This window comes from Amphiura filiformis, chromosome 10, assembly GCF_039555335.1.
Source record: "Amphiura filiformis chromosome 10, Afil_fr2py, whole genome shotgun sequence".
NCBI classification, from domain to species: Eukaryota; Metazoa; Echinodermata; class Ophiuroidea; order Amphilepidida; family Amphiuridae; genus Amphiura; species Amphiura filiformis.
The window spans coordinates 23437300-23450386 of NC_092637.1; the positions used below are offsets into that span (position 1 = coordinate 23437300).

Consider the following 13087-nt stretch of genomic DNA (forward strand, 5'->3'; position numbering starts at 1 on the left):
GCACAATATTAGCAATTCGAAGATAATTGACCATTGGTCATTCAAATGAAGCTATTATATGGACAATATAAATATGCTCTTTCACTTAATGACATAAAATTTGAAAAATATTAAAAGGAACACTTGAGGTTTTGACTTTTAAAACCTACATTTTGGTCAAAAATGGTGCTGGAATAGGTCGTTTTCAACAGATTTACCACATTTGCCTAAAATAAACATTGAATTGCGTTATCTGTTGACCTAATGAATAAAAATGTTTTAGGGGGAAGTGTTTGCTTTCGTTCGATATAAAAACATTCTGATTTGATGAAGGGAACACTTGAGGTTTTGGCAAAAATCAATCACATACTTATTTCTATTTTCCTCTAGATCTCAATCAGCTCTTGTGATGATATGTACTCAAACGTGACAGTCTGCATAGAGCCTGAACTCGATGTGCTTCGATTTTTTAATTGGCTATAATACAAATTTTGACTGATTGACATTGTAAATTACACCATGCGCAAAACCCTGAATGTTTCCTATTCTGGAATTATTTGTGTATAGTGCCTTAGAGTTTCCCCCCGTATATAAAAAAGGTCTATACGGTCATCATATTGTTTTCAATAGGAAATAGGAATGAAATTTAATTACCATAATAGCAGCATAATTGGCCATACTGGGTCAGATCGTGTAACGTTTATGCAAATGCCTTTCCAATACATTGAGGGGCAATGATTGTCAATGAACTATAATACACTTAAATAATCCATTTTGCTTCATACTAGGTGTATTTTTCATGCATATATAAACATTTCCACTAAAAGTAGATTTTGTAACGAAATGTTAGTTTCCATTGTCAGATTTGTTTCATTTTAAGCTAAACAAGGAAAATTTGGTGTTATATGTTAAAGCCTATGTCTCCGATGGCAAACATCCCGCACGTCATGATCTTGAAGTGTTATGAGCATCGCGTAAGTGTTCGGCTAAGATTTCGATTGTATGAATTAAGGTCCGTTCATACTACGCAGTAATTGATTTGCGATGCGGTGCTTTGCGATATCGCAATAAAGTTAAATGCATTTTAACTTCGAAACACGACGAGTGGCGGTGAGTTTCGGCACCGCTCCGAAATTGCGGCGTAGTATGAACGAACCAAACTACAAGCTTAATTATTTTGTCAGAAAGTAAAAAGACGTTGTTCAGTTCCGATAGGTGAAGTTTTATACGCACACCTTAGCTGAACAAATGTTAATCTTTACCCAGAGCAGACAGCACAGTACATCTGGCCGGATTCAAGCCAACAACCTACGTGATACTAGTACGGCGCACTAAGCAACTAAGCCATAGGCATGCGGAAGAGTGGATGATAATATGTACTTAGGTTCGAATGATATTCGTCACATTTGTACAGGTAACAGAACACACCTTAGCTGGTATCAGAGCTCACCTAAGCTCACGTGTCTGTATCCATGACCATTGTTTGGCACAAAAGCAAACTTACTTTGGTGATTGCAATTAAAAATTGATTTCAATTCAAAGTAGTGTATTCACATTACGCATTTCCCTTTTACCAGGTAACCACAACGTAACAAGGCACCTGAAAACAATATTCATTAATGTATTCATGAGTTCAACATGTTCTTCACTTAGATGAATGTTAAATCAAGAGCTGTAGGCATTCTTGTATTATTTGTGATATTTGTACAATGTGTGAAATAAAATACGTTTTTAACAAATATATAGTGTGAATCTGTCTGATTTTTTTACCCTTTCTGATGTTTTAATAAATTTATAATTAGAAGATATCACAAAATATTGTTCATTCCACACAGTAAATGATCATTTTAAATGGTATTCATTTACTTGCCCCTCTCCCCCTGAGAAAAGCACAACCCGATAACCGTGCGTAAGCAGTTGAAGGACTGGTGGATCAAGTCTACACTATATACACGTAGTAAGCGCCATAAACATGATACGATTCGATCGGATGATTTTAACGTGACGATAACATGCATATTCATGATCGATGAATGATGAATTATTCATAGATAGTATTTATTTCCGCATTTTTAATAGAGAAGGGGTGTGCAACACTCGCCGATTGACCAATCAGAGACCCGCATTATCACCTTTCAATTCTGACAACAATGTCACACCGATGACCTCTCAATATTTTGCGTGATTTGCGTGACCTAGAAATTCGAACGCACTTTCACCCGCGATTTTTACAATTTCTTGCCGGAAGTGGGAGCAGGTGGGAATTTCACTTTGTTTACAAGTGAGATGCGATCGTGAACAACCGGAGATTCGGATGATGTTTTCTTAATTTTGTGAGTAATACTGTATATTCCAAATGAATTCACTGGGGGACTGATACATGAAAATACAAATAACCAACTGAGTAAATTTCACCGAACTGAATAAAATCATGAAATTATTCAGAGACACTGACAAATTTCAGTACAATACATCACTGCATCCGATGTAAGCTTACAAATAAATATGTGATAAATATAACATAATGGAAATGCTACCGGCCATGCGCGGCGAAATCGACGGCATTCACAATTCTACAAGTAGTCATGGTAGTGCCACTGGTAGTGGCTGTCATCTATGCATCACAGATCCTGGCATGCATGGGCCCAAGCCGCCTACATGCATGCATGGTAGTTCAGTCAGTAGGCCTATAGTCTGTCCACAGAAGTACAAACCAAATTTGTGGCACCTGGGGTCGATGCTTTGCGTCACATGCACTGCGTGTTAAAAAAACGTGACGCGTAAATAGCGTGGTGCGCTCGGCAAGTACAAATTGTGCAATAGTTGGCGCGCCAAAGAAGCAATTAGGCGCATTGCACTGACGTCTGAAGAATATATTCTCATACCTCCAGTTTCCGAGGTCTATTTACTTTGTACTTCTAAGTGGACAGACTATACCCCATAGTACGTACAGCCACAGCACAGAATAGTCCGTTGCCGACTATAGAAAAATTATCAAATTCGTGGACATCGTGGAACATTCAACTACGCTTGTTACTCCGCGACTAATCATGCTAACTACACGCGCGTACAACGCTACTCTACGCGTCCATATTAGCGAGGCTATCTGCGTACAACTGCTTACTACGCACAGCCACGCAAAGAGTATGTTCCACGATGTCCACAAATTTGATAATTTTTCTATAGTACAAGGAACTTATACGATGTCCTCATTCACAAACTGATACTATCTGTCCATCGTATAAGGCTATTACCGTACGATAATGGGCTGAAGGAATATTACACAGACAAGAATAGGCTCCATCATTTTTTTGTTCTGATCCCTCCCAGTCTCCCAAAACATCAAAACAGTAAAAGCATTGCACATTTACTTACTTAAGACTGTCCTTTTCATATAACACAGACAAAGTAGGGCAAAGCTACCTAGAAATGGTCAAATTTTGGCAAGAAATATCTCTGTGTAATCCTATGTAAGTCCCATATCACATCGTTATCGGCGATCGTGATTTTTTTTTTCTGAAGTTTGGCTGGTACCCACTAACGTCATGCACGTGACGCGACACAGCTAAAATAATCGACCGGAAATCGGGGATCATTAAAACGTCAACAAATTTCAAAACACAGAAAGCAGTAAACTTAATGGCGAGCGGTCCGAATTTTGAGCCATACAAGTTTACGTGGTGAACTAATGCCCGACTGTACATCATGACATGTGTATGACTGCCGCAATGCAATAATGATAGTATTATGAAAGTATACATTTTCAGGAAGGAAATTAAATAAAAGTTGTTATGATTATGAATGATAGGGATGTTCATAAAATTTTGAAGTTCAATATTTTTAGCTGAAAGTTCTTTCATTTGAAAGAGAATTGAATTACCTAAACAATAAGGGGTCAATCATGTTTCTAGTGCATATACTTTTGAAGTTACAGACAAAAATAGTGTCATCAATTTGCCCAAAATTTTGTGTGTGAAATTGTGACAGCCATGCAGCAGGCACATGTACAATGCACACTACTGTATGTGACCCCAGATGACCTCCTATTCTTTACTGTAAGAAAGCTGTTTTGGATGGTCTTGATTTACACACAAATTGTAACATGGATTGCACTATGTGATAGTTTATGAATCCAGTATCATGCCAGTACCAACATATTAAGTCAACATCACTAAAGGTTTTGGTTGTCAAAATTAATTTTTACTGATTTTCTCCAATGAGCCCCACAGTAAAGCCATTTTTGGACCGTACATGCACATTCCACTTCCCTATGGATGAATAGCGCCACCTATAGTGTGTGATGTGAGCTGGCCTATGAATGACCACCACCGCCGCCGTGGTTCGGCGCCCACACAAGTCAGGCGCCGCTCTGCAAAAATACACAGAGTCAGGCGCCGATCTGCAAAAAATAGAGGGGGCACGCGCCGGGTGCGCCCCTCTAAATCCGCCCCTGATAGAACTTAATAGGACTAATATTTCAAAAAATCACTTTCACCTCGCAAGCTTTGTAAACCTTAAATAGCTCAACCATTGTCTACGGTCTATGCACTGGCACAGCAGCACAAAAAATAGTAAAAACAGTCTCTACAACTACATGGTCTGTATGTACAAACAAGCTCTAGTCTCAGCATAGTATAATTTGGTTCACCTCAAGTTTGGTAGTGATGTCAATTGTCAATGCTTTTGTGCGGTTAGGCCGCAAACGTGTCGACAAGTCACACCTGAATGCGGGCATGTACATTCAGTGAGTTTAAGTTAATGTGCGCGATTCGAAATATGCACATATGTCGATCACTGCCATGTGTACAGTCTTGGGGTGGTCATAATTTTTGATTCATCAGGCAAAAAAATGTTTGGTTGCCCTCAGAGACCGACCCAAAAAATTAGAAATTTTGGTTGGGCTTTTTTTTTTTTCCCATTCACTCTTTTAGAAGCAACCTTAAATTTGGACAGTATTAAGGACATTTTATAATTGTTATTCACTCATTTTATCTATTAAGGGGTTGTTTGGAATGACAGGTGAGTCAGGGGTCAAAAACAAAATTTTTACCTTTTTGACCTCAGCACATGTGTATGTATGATCTGCCATACAAAAATTAAAAAAACAATACCTCAAAGTATCATTTTTTAATGTTTTTTGTCATAATCACGCTTTTCTACAAATTTCATCTGTTTGTACCGGGGGCGTGTCTGTTGCCAGGTAGGCCTACATGACAGCATAGACACACGTTACAACCTTGAATAATAATACAGAATGACGTTATATATTCTTCTTAACCTATCTTAGAACTGCCTATTATTTCAATTGTTATACTGTTCTGGTTGGTTTATTGCATATACTGTATAGAAATTATGCAATATGACGTCGAGCATGACAGAGTCATCTTCATTCAAATAAAATTCAGGTACCCGTAAGGTACCACGGAGCAATTCGCACGATAATACAATAAAACAGATGAAAGGTATGAATGGTTGTGGAATCGAATTGCAGACCTGTCCCTCTGTCACCTTAGAACTGCATCTCGTAGGCAATGGTAGGTAATAAACCAACCGGAACGATATAACAATTGAAATAACAGCATGTCTTGGTCTCAATTCAAGATGTGCAATTTGGACACACCTACTCGTTGGCTGATTTATACTTCAACAGTTCCTCAAAGTGATATCAGAAAAGCCACTATCTCATTGTTCATTGGCCCGCAGTATGCGCTCGCCCTGGGGCACTCAACTTTAGAATTGATGGGTATATGTGCCTACATTTTGTACAAGCGTCGCGAAGTAGGCGCATATCAGTACAAAACGTTGGGGTTTTTTTTAAAAAAAGGGTCAATTATGTACAATCAAAATGAAAAAGGGGTCATTGGGTATAATATTTTGAAAACTGAAGGTGCCTGGTCATCGGGTATAGTCGGCTTCAAAGAGGGGCATATATTGACAGGCACATACCGTCACCTCTAAAGTTGATGCCCCCGGGTGCTCGCATTATATTTTGTTCATGGCTCGGCTTTTAAAACTCCCACACATCACAATAAGGCTATTGAAAAGTGTATAGAATAGCTAATGATAGACTGGTCCCTGCGATTAGTCGCGGACCCGAGCGACAATATAGTAAACACATCGAGTTGATAACACAAGTGACAGTAGTCGTGAATTATGGAGGGTTTCATTGAACTTCTACCAGCAAAATATGGAATAATACTAACACAAGACACCAATCGAGATGATGATACCAGCCATAATGGAAGGCTTGTATTTGACCTTCTTATGAATCCAATTTCGTGGCGAGAAGTTAAAAAGGTAATGTATATTTCAAGAAATTTGGGTTCAAAAATTCCGTATCAGCTCGTATCATCAATTCCGTAAATATGGCGTATAGAGGCACAACTTGACAATAAATTGAACTATTTAAACGTAAAGGACGCACTGGATACACATAAATTTGTGTTTCCTTGCTGGCGGAATAGTTGTAAAACTCTTTTTGTCAAAAAGTTGGACAATTTATGAATTATGATTGGCAAAATAGCGAAAGGAAATAGACTTTTCCAACCATGTAAAACTACACTGGGTTGTTGACATGGTCGACATACATTAAGACATACGCATGTTCCTAAAGTAGGAGGTAAGTACTATAATTAATTGTTTAAAGTGCTCAACATACCAGCAAAAAGTCATAGGGTCATCAGAGTACAGGGACTTTGTGAAATACTGGGTACAAAAATAAAGTGCGTGAGCCGATATGCAACATCAAATATAAAAGCCGATTTACATAATTTCCCATGACCTTACAGAAGTGATCGTGCTCAAATATAAAACTATAGAGAGTTTGGTCCTTGATATGCACCATCAATTGTGTACTTGTGATCAATATTGCTAGGCAAACAATCACAGCAAACATGCCAAAATCCTCCCATTTCTCCTCCATTTACACACATATAAACCCATCCCTTAAATGCATATTTGATAAAAAAACACAAAGTATTTATGTACATTTAAATTCAGTCCAAAAACACACAATTTTTTTCCTTAAAATGATCGAGCATTTAATTGTCAATTGGAGAAATTGGAGGAAAAACACATGGAAAAAAAAAGATCGATCAACCAACCCTCAAAATTTTTTGTCTTGGAAGGGCAACCAAACAATTTACTTTGGCCTCACTAAATTTTGATACTCCTACTTCTATTTTTGGTTCATTTCATTTTATTAGAAAAAGGTATTGAAATCTTTAAAACTAAATACCCAATTACAGCAAAAGTATACATATTTGGAAAGCTTATGTTCCAAGCAATGCAACTGTGCAAAATGGAAGTTAGTATTCAGGGTGTGTAAGAAAAATATAGTGTGATATCATGAAAAACCCTGGTTTTACTTGAAATTGATAATTTATTGCATTTGCTATTTAGTACTTGTATGAATGAAACAACTCAAAAGAAATCTAATTTTGTTACAGGCCACACTATGAGCTTTAATAAATTGTATCTATAGTTAGTTAGCTACGCAATGAATAACTAAAGTGGTGATACAGGGTGTAAAATAATAAGTAAGTTCATGCACTTACGGGGGTACTACACCCCTGCCCAATTATGTGCCTATTTGTGCATTTTTCTCAATGCAGAGTGTACTTCCATCATGTATTTAATATTCAATTTCCTGTAAATTTCATGAATACAGGTAATAGTATCATCAACGACAGGCACAATCATGGTCAACCAGAACCAGCACGATGACAGTACATTGTATCTCAGCTGAGCTGTTGAGAATGAACATCTGCAGGGACTTCTTGCTATACTTCATGGATGATGACTTCTGTTCAAAACAGAAGCAGAGGAAGAATACATGCAACAGGTACTTTATTTTTATGTGTTTTTTTTTGGGGGGGGGGGGGGTGTGAAGGCAAGCATGACAGTGGCATATCACTGGGGCAGAGTCAGAGCCCCTATTGCCCAGAGCTGCCAGCATTTGAATCTTGAAAAAAGGGAGATTTCCTGTTGCAATCAGGGAGATTTGTCAAAATGTGTACATCTTAATGGATGAAACCATTTCCTTTTCAGGGAGATGACCAAAAATTAAGGGTTCTGAAGGTTTAAAAGTATGGAGTCTCCTGCGAAAAGAGGGAGAGTTGGCAGCTCTGTATTGCCAGGCGGTTGATTTAAAGTTTTGGATGCCCATCCTGGGATGCCTATTTTCAAATCACCCATAATATATAACAGTTTCTGCTCAAGTTTGTCTGTAGCACTGCATGATGTGTCATGGAGTTACTTGAGGGAGGACTGGGAATCACTCATTTGAACAGTAACCGGAATGAATGAATGAATGAATCTTATCTCCTTAAAATAAACCAAATACAATGAAATTTAAGGCTGTGACCTATAGGGTAATGACGTATTCGGGTACCCGTGGTAAATTTCGGTGGGTAAACCGGGTACCCGTATCCTTTTTTTTTTTTTTTAAGTTTTCGGCTTTGTAGTGTCCCTGGACCTAGAGCTAAATGCTAGGATCATTCATGGTTGACTTATTAAAAAAAAAAAATTGTAGGCCTATGTCATTTGAATAAATTTGTACTCATGTCATACTCTATTAATGATTTCAAAATTGATACAAATTCAATGAATGAATAAGTGAACAATGAATTATCCTAGCATTTAGCTCTAGGTCCAGGGACACTACAAACCCGAAAAAATAAATAATTTTTTTTTTAAATTCGGGTATCCGTAAATGGAATTTATATCCGGGTATGGACAAATTTTGCCATTTTGAAATTTAACTGTTGAAATATGGTGCAAAAATGGAATAAATTTGCATGAAGTACGAAGAAATTTGCACTTTGGGGGCTACAATGGTCAAATATGAGGTTAATTTGGTCAGAAACCCACATACAGGCATCAACATTGGGGGATGATTGTATGGACCATTTCCCCTGGCAAAATATTGGGGGGATTTATCCCCCCCCATCCCCCCGGGATCTACGCCTAATCGCCTATGATATATATATTTTTATTCAATGACTTTTTGTTTATTCTTACCAAAAATATACGACCGCTTTTTACCGTGACAGTAGTACTACTTCCAAGCTCTTTCGTGCTCAATCTTATGATGTATACTACATGTAGTAGTTATTAGTTTGACAGGATGTACCCTTCTTAGGTTATAGCAGAGAAAGTCAAAGGTCACATTTTTGGTCTTAGGGGTCAAAAATATCAGAGTGCTCTGATTTGGACAAAATGTGTATCAAAATGTTTGTTTTCATACAACAATTCAAATAAAGATAGGATTTAACAATTTAATTTCACTTTCTATGTGTTGCAATAGGTGCAGGTTAATAGGCCTCAATGGTACTTGACCTATTTTGCTGTGTTTTGAGAAGCTTGATGTGAATCAAAAATGCAGTACTTGGTCAACTATATAGCTTCAACTTGTTTGTGAATGGTGTGTGCCAATGTTATACTGAAAATTTCAACACCTTCTGTAAATAGATTATAATTCCCCCTCTCTCTTTCTCTCTCTCACTGTTTTTCAGAGTCATAGATCCACCATGGATATCCACCTGAGTTCTGATTGATCAGCTCAAGAGCAAATTTCCCTGCTTGTGGTATTAGAGGGTGCATGTGATACATTGTTGTTTGCTGCATTCTCTTCAACATCAGCCAGGATGACTTAAAATGCAGGACCTTACGATTATGTCGGCCATCAATGATGTGGAAGCTTCTGATGCTGATGAAGTAGACCCGATGCCAGACCTGGTCCAGTGCGCTGATGTGACTGACTCTCCATAGTAATAACCAATTGCACTACCCCGCCCCCAGGAACTGAGACATTGTTATCAGCCCTAAGCCCTCGAATTAAGGATCATAAGGAACTTTTTTTAGGGCAAGTTGGTAATTGCCTTAGTTTCACTGAAAAGGCAAGGCAGCACAGCACTTTGTAATATTTCAAGAGGGCATCATGGCAACTGTTGAAAATTTGAGAAGGGCACCAAGGCAATTTCTCAAAAGTGAAGAAAATACACACAAACATCAACTTCATTATAGGGCACGGCAAGTAAATTGCCTTGGGTAAAGGACATATTTTGAGGGCATTACGGCAGTAGGGATGGGCACCCACGGCAAAATGCCATGGGTGCTTTGGGTTAATTCGATGGCTGATTGTTATTACCAAGAACAGTGGAAACTTGTTGATATCAAATCTGTCAGCATAAAATTCTTGATAACACACTTTTTTCCAGCGTACATACCGTACATTTAGGGATTCAATCATGTTTCACCGTTGTTCATCACCGATGTGAAATGGATGGGATTCTGTTGCAATTACTCCAGATTCTAGAAAAATGCAACACTATTTTTTTTTAAATTAAAGACAATATCTTTGCCAATTGCAACATAGCTAAATCCTAATCCAGAGGTGTAGCCAGGATTATTTATGGTCCCCAAAGTCAAACCCCAAATTTTTGTCCCCATTTGTCAATTTTTGCTATAGTTTGGCTATTCCCTGTCCTAATCCTTTAGTTAGTTCTATACTTCTAACAATAATGTCCTTTTTTTTTGACAATTTGAGGGGAATTAGCCCAAAACATGCAATTGTCCATGTTTTCTGTCAATTTTAGTCACAAATTCCAAAGACATGGTGGAGTCTAAGTATTCAAAGTCTTTAATACAGACTAAGAGTGAGCTCATAATTAAAAAGTTAATGTTGATTATTTGAGTATAGTTAAGAACAGAAAATCTGTTTACTAAAGAATAGAATGCATTATTAGTCTTTGTACTTGCAAGTCTTTGGCAGGACCCTCCATATATTGGGAATGTGCAAGCTCGGGGGTGAACTCTGACCCTCTGCTTTTGGACCTTACTCCTATCCCTGACTACACTGCAAAATATTTTTCACCCCCGAGAATTAATTTTCACCCCATGTATTTGGATTTTCTGCAAGCTCGGGAGTGAAAAACACGGGAAAACAACCCCTGACTTTCGGGCCTTAATGCTACCCCTGGTCTTTGGGCTTGATTGTCACAGCCAATGAAAAATGCCATAAACATGCATTATTTTGGCCCTTAAATTATTGCCAAAAATTGACCAAAATATTTGAATGATATATAGCAAAGGTGTATCTTGTTCATTTGATCAGATCATGGAAGTACTTACTTCCATGATCAGATATTGATTAATCCAAATTTTTAGTGGTCAAACCTTTTTGAAACAGTATTGCTGATTGATTAAAATTGATTGATTTATTGGGAAAGTCTATCCTGATCAATAATTTTTCTACTACAAACTTTATATTTATTAAATAATATAAGAATTAATTTCCTGAACAATAACCTGGTTTTTGGTGTGAATTTATTTTGCCTCATCATACATGTACATAAGGGTATCAATAAAGCACCATTTCCTTTTGCCAGCCATCACTACTAGGCTGGTCGAGTGCTGATCCGTCGGAACACGCTTTTCAATATGGAATAAATGCTAACCTCATCGTGACATCATCCAAGCAGCAAAGTTCATCCCATTGGAAAAGCGTTATCCAACGGATCTACAGTCGACTATTCTGCTACCCATGGCCAGAAAATTGCTTATCTAAGTTTGTTGCACAACATATATTTATTACTGCAACCACTCGGGTATAAGCCCACCCACCCTAGACGGCAGATTTCACTTCGAAAATGGGGGTGGGCTTATCGGGGAAGGGCTAGTGCTTGAATTTAAAAATAAGAACAATCACCCCCCATTTGTATATGTCTAATGTGCCAGTAATTTCTATCATCTATGTCAATTTCTTAAAATAATAAGGGAATGTTAATTATCAACTGATACTTTTTTTATATTTGTTCTTAAATATGAGAGCAAAGCATTGATTTGATTTAAAAACTTGGCCAAAATTTAGTAATGGGCTTATACCTGAGTGCACCCTTGTTCCCAGAATGTTTTGAAAATAGGGGGTGGGCTTATAGCCGAAGGTGGGCTTATACCCAGGTGGTTATGGTATTTACCAAATTCCCCAAACTCCTGGTCTGTGACATAAACTTTGACATAATGTGGGAATTTTCACACAATGTATTAAAGCTCATGTAGTGTTGTGTACTTTGCCAATTTTGAAATACCTTGGGATACCGGCTAATTTTTTTAAATTTGTGATTTTTCTCGCAGTCCTATACATGAATGAACATAATTATTTGAGGATTTATTATTTACGTGGCATGTGTGTTAAGCGGGAAAAGCACAAATATTAATGTTCTGTGAAAATGCCCACTTTTACAGTATTCATGTGCCATGGGGAGGGCTAAATTGGGATGAGCAAGAAATAATAAAAAAAAAAAAAAAACTAAAGTATATGGGATGCTATACAACAGGCTGTATCAAAATGATTGATACACAAATAGTTGTGATATTTGCAACATAGAATTCTCTTGAAATGACAAAAGTTTATATATTGATCCACAATTGGGTTATTTTGTGTTGCAGTCTTGTACATACTTGTACTTGAAACTTGGGTAATAATCATTTTGATACAACCTTATAGTAGGCCAACATATGGCTATACATAGTGATCAAAAAAACTACCAAATACAAACAAAACTAGCAAAGTTTTAATTTAAAGCATGAGCAAATTTTGGGAGTTATTTTATTTATTACATGGAGACTTCTGGATACACAATTGGAATTTAGAAGTTAGTTAAATCCTGTTAAAACCGATATCAATGTATTGTTCTCATCAAAAGGTTTCAGAAAAGAATAGTTTAATCTGCCTCCGACATACAGTTCCCGAGTTATAGGCAAAAGGTCAAATTTTGGGGTCCACAGGTGTCCACAATTGAAAAATGCTCCTTTTTTCATCCAATACATTGTTTTGGATGTTTTGTTCCATATCAATAGGTCAATGGTCAAAATAGGTCATATAATATCAACATGCAGGGCTCAATTGATTTTGATCTTTTTTGCCCATGTTACTAAGATAACAACCCAGCAAACATTGTAATATTGGCCCAGTAATGGCTTAAACCGGTCTACTTCTGGCAATACCGGACACGGCTGACGGAATAACGCCAGTACAAATCCGATACTGGTTAATGTTTGGCCGCCGTTTTCTTATTAGGATAAGCTGTGCCGTACTTGGTCCATT

General features: G+C 37.5%; 1 long non-coding RNA gene across 1 annotated transcript; it reads left to right on the forward strand.

The window, feature by feature from the left end:
- Positions 1-2084: 2084 nt before the first annotated feature.
- Positions 2085-11282, forward strand: LOC140162660 (uncharacterized). The gene is made up of 3 exons (XR_011860317.1): positions 2085-2312; positions 7649-7822; positions 9495-11282. It is a non-coding gene; the product is annotated as an uncharacterized lncRNA (long non-coding RNA).
- The last annotated feature ends 1805 nt before the right edge of the window (positions 11283-13087 follow it).